Consider the following 4,563-nt stretch of genomic DNA (forward strand, 5'->3'; position numbering starts at 1 on the left):
CCGGTCCACTGCCATCCCTAGATGGGGGAACGCTTCCCTTCAAGAATAACCGACTGGAAAGTTTGCAACTTCCACGAAATTTCATTGAAACGAAAAAACCTTCACAAACGACATGACTAAGGTTGGAGTAATAGCCTGCGAATTACTCAACTGTCCTCACTTTTTGTTGGGTGCACAGAAGAAAGGGGAGCCCACCAACGGGGCTGATGCTCGGAATTTAAAAAAAGAAAAGAAGAAGGAGAAAGAAGGAAGATCGAGAGAGATTTTAATAATCGTTTTTTTATAATTGCATTTGAATTTTTCACGCGTGCTGAGCTCGTTAGGTCGTCTATAAAAGGGACGCTCCTACCGAGCGCCTTCTAACTCGCTCGCCGTCTTCCTCGGAGTTGGAGATTGCAGAGCTCAGCAAAAATCGTAAGATTTTTGAGGATTTTTAGTGTTTCGTGAGGCAGATTTCCTTTTCTGGCGTTCTTTTTGAGTTTAACAGAGAATTTGCGTTATTTTTCTTTTTCGTTACGTAGGCAGAGCGCCTTCTGTATCAGAACTCGCTCTTCGTCGTCCTCAGAGTTGGAGGTTGCAGAGCTCAGCAAAAATCGGTATGATTTTTAGGGATTTTATACGGTCTCGTGAGGCAGATTTCCTATGCTGGCGTTCTTTTTGAGTTTAGCAGAAATTTGCGTTCTTTTTCTTTTTCGTTGCGTAGGGGAAAATTTGAACCCAGAAGCAAAAGTCGAGAGAGAGGTTATGATCGAAGCTCGGGATGATCTGGAGATATTTTTGCCTTTTAGTTGATAAAATCCTGAAATTTTAGCATATTTTGGAATATTTTTGCTGTTTTTTTAAAGTAGCTAATTTCAGTGGAATTTTTGGTTTTCGGTACATTTTAGAGAAATTAGGTATCTACTGAACGTTTTCGGCGTGGAGGCCGGGCCTGGTGACGCTGATGCGTACGCCTTAGAAGCTAAGCGCGTCTCGACGCGAGGCGCACGCTTCACCCATGTGAAGCGTGCGCTTCCAGACTCAAACGCTTCACTACAGCGCCTCAGTACCTTGAGCGTGCGCTTCGCCTGTGAAGCCTACGCTTCAGGTACTGAGGCGTTCGCCTCTCACAACACTGATTTTGAGTGGTTAAGGAGTTTTTCGAGTTTGATTTGCCGCGGGTTGGAGGCAGAATCGTCCGGAACGGTGAAATATAGAGTTTCGTCGCATTTTATTGGCGTTTTCTTTGTTTTTATTATGATTTTGAGTGACATTTTCTTGATTTTTCATTCCTTTGACTACATGATGAATTTTACGGTGTTTTTGTGCTTTTTTTGTTGTTTTGAGTGCTCGATCGGAGTTGCGTTATTTTTCGAAGGATGCCAGTAGAATTTGTGCGTTTTTGTCATCAGACTTTGAAATCTAGGGTTTCTTTGCCTTTTTGGCATTTTATGATTCTATTTGCTTTTATTCTGATTTTAACAGCAATTTACCAGAATTTTAGCTGAGTTCTTCTTGATTTTTTTTCTTTAACTGCTTGACGAATTTTATGGTGTTTTTGTGTTTTTTTCCTTTTTTGAGTGGCCTATCGGAGTTGTCTTATATATATATATATATATATATATATATATATATATATATATATATATATATATATATATATATATATATATATATATATATATATATATATATATATATATATATATATATATATATATATATATATATATGTTGGTTCTGTACCGTGATACCTTACCGTGGTACACACTCTTGTTTGCTTAGATATTGCCATCAAATGGTGAATCTAACCATATAAACTTGTTTAACAAGGTTTATTTACTATGTTAGAAGGTTTTATCATGTTTAATATATCATAATCCTACTTTTGAAACAGTGAAAATCAATGGCTCACAATTCTTGAAAATAAGAGTGGTTTAGAAATGGTAAAAAACATCAATATTTCAATCAACTTTAGCACATGAAAATAGCAAATCGAACATGTTAAGCATGATCCAATTGCTAGATTTTGCATTTGGAGCATAGATGTATGCAAATCAAGTGTGTGGTATGGTTGTACGGTACTACCGTAGAAGCACCCTATATATAATTATATATAGAGAGTAATGGGTCCTTGCTAAATGAAACATGCTAAATGAGTTTTTCAAGGTTCTTCGTTTTATTTTTAAATTCTGACAGTACAGATGTGATCTATGTACTTGATTTTATAGGTATCATCTCTTGAAGTGTTAATCATGATTGGTTTTCTTGTTTACTTGAACAAGGATTTGTCCACAAGATGATTAATCATGCTTGTGGAGTGATGCTATTTGTTGTAATTGCTGATGTTACATAATATGTTGTATTGCACTTGACCGGATGTAGACTAGAGATTCTTTTGCTTGATTGCTCATGAATAAGAGTTTCTTTAGACGACTGTAATTGTCCTCTACAGTTAGTCTGCATAATTGCCAACTAATCACTAGTAACTCTGAGGCCCCCTCTCACGGTCGCCACCACAAACTGTTCTTAAACGTTCTGCACCATCACCTGCATTTCCCTCATCTTCGGCAAAGTCAACACCCTCACGCCCTTAGTCTTCCCGGTGAGGCCTCCCAATTCCAGATGACAAACCAGCTCTGGAGGCAATGGTTTTTTTCCTTTTTTATTTTTTTGCCTCCTCAAACAATCTTCCTTGGAAATCTGTCTCCCCTTTAATCAGGTCTTCTTATGTTTTCTTTATTTTTTTTAGTGTGTTTCTTTCGAAGGTGAAACATTGCATTGCTAATCATTTGATTTAAACACACTGGGTTTTGTATGGAGCCTCCTGCCCGTCATTGTTTCTCCCTTTCTAATAAGTGTTCTCCCTGGCCTCTTTGCAGGCCGCGTCGACAGAGTCAAGCGAGTAGGGAGGTCCACCAACGCAAGGCAGGAAACATGGATCGAACGGATGCAGGCGTCCTCATTCTGGCCTTGTCTTTCATACTAACACATGTATTTGCACTAGAGCTGCCCAATTGGCTCCAGGAGTCCTCCAATTCTGCCGCTGTGTTCTCCTTTTCCTTCCTCACACTGATGACGTTACTTTTCATCACAGTGGTTATGGAGTTCGCGGCAAGGGCCCGACGCTGATGAGGTGTTCAGGATGAATTGGTGCATGAAGTAGGTCTCTATGTTGGGTAGGATGTCATCGTGTTTTCTTCCTTTCTGAGAGTCATACACATTGGTTTACAAATATCTCAACAGAAATTTCAGGGTCCAATTAGGTTTGTGCAGATTTGATGCTATTGTGAATCAGACTGAAAATCATTGATAGGATCATTAGTTTATAAGAAGGTGTTCTCGCTTGTTAATCTAAATAAGGATTCTTATGTGGGTACTTGTGGGGTCAAACATTGTACTATTTGTTCTCCTTTTTTCATTGTATGGCATTTTGTTCTTAGGTTCTTAATTGTAGAAATAGAACTATTTGTGGTTAGATAGATGATACGGTTGTTGGCAATTGATGGAGGATTCTGCAGTAACAATTGGTGACATTGTATGTGTGATAAAACTTGAAAATTCTCTGACTTGCCTTCAATTAGGAAATTGCTTCTATGTAGTCATATAACCATTGGTATGCATCTTGTTAACAAATGATGGGTGAGGATTACCTTGCTTGTTTAATTGCAACAAGGATGGTTTTGTGGTATCTAGAAGGAAAAAATGTCTTGTTTGGTCTCTCCTTCGGTTGTAAAAGAAAGCATAAAAGGTTTCTAAATTATAGAGGTATGCTAATGGATGATTGCTGCACATGATGCTGTTTGTTGGAATGGATGGGATACAATATGACTTAAAATTCCTTAATTGGTAACGCTGCAGGGCATGTATGTGTGATAGTCATCACCATGTGTCACAATATTTAAAGCAAGCTCCACATACTTCCGCGCATTCTTTGCATCGAGATCCATCGTCGACAGATTCTAAAGAATGTCACCAGCATTGTGCTTTTGCCACTGCACACATATACCATATGTATTGAAAACCAACAACCCAAGGTGATTCTCTCAGCATCAACGCACAGAGATCCTATGTAAAACTGCAAACCATATGCTGCACTTTATGGCTATCTGAATCCATCTTTTCACAGCTATTAGTACTCAATTGAAGAACACTAAAGTGATAAATAACATCAGCACATCACACCATATAAAGACCATGCAAGAGTGCCTCACTCTTGCACGAACACCCTAACCCCAACCACGCACTAAAGAAAACAAAAGAAAAGAGAAGAAAAATATTATAAGGAACAAACGAACTACTGCATCAGAAATCATCGCCAATTTGCCCTGAAAATACAAAAAATATGGATAGTACTATTTCAGATAATTGTGCTAAAGATTGTCATGCATCTTGTCAACAAAAAGTTGAATTAATCTCATCACCATGGTCATCATCAAGCCTTTTTAAATTTTGTGGTTGTAGGTGTTCTTGGCTTAATGAGTTGTTCCTGAGGTGGTTTGCAATGATTGTGTAGTGATGATATTTATTTTAATTGATGAGATACATAATACTTTTGTGTTGCACTTGATCAGATGAAGTTGT

General features: G+C 38.1%; 1 long non-coding RNA gene across 1 annotated transcript; it reads left to right on the forward strand.

Moving 5' to 3' along the window:
- The first annotated feature begins 369 nt into the window (after positions 1-369).
- LOC149831186 (uncharacterized) lies at positions 370-3,589 on the forward strand. The gene is made up of 3 exons (XR_016432993.1): positions 370-414; positions 522-596; positions 2,862-3,589. It is a non-coding gene; the product is annotated as an uncharacterized LOC149831186 (long non-coding RNA).
- Positions 3,590-4,563: the final 974 nt, after the last annotated feature.

This window comes from Nuphar pumila, chromosome 7, assembly GCF_984573655.1.
Source record: "Nuphar pumila chromosome 7, dmNupPumi1.hap1.1, whole genome shotgun sequence".
Classification (NCBI taxonomy): Eukaryota; Viridiplantae; Streptophyta; class Magnoliopsida; order Nymphaeales; family Nymphaeaceae; genus Nuphar; species Nuphar pumila.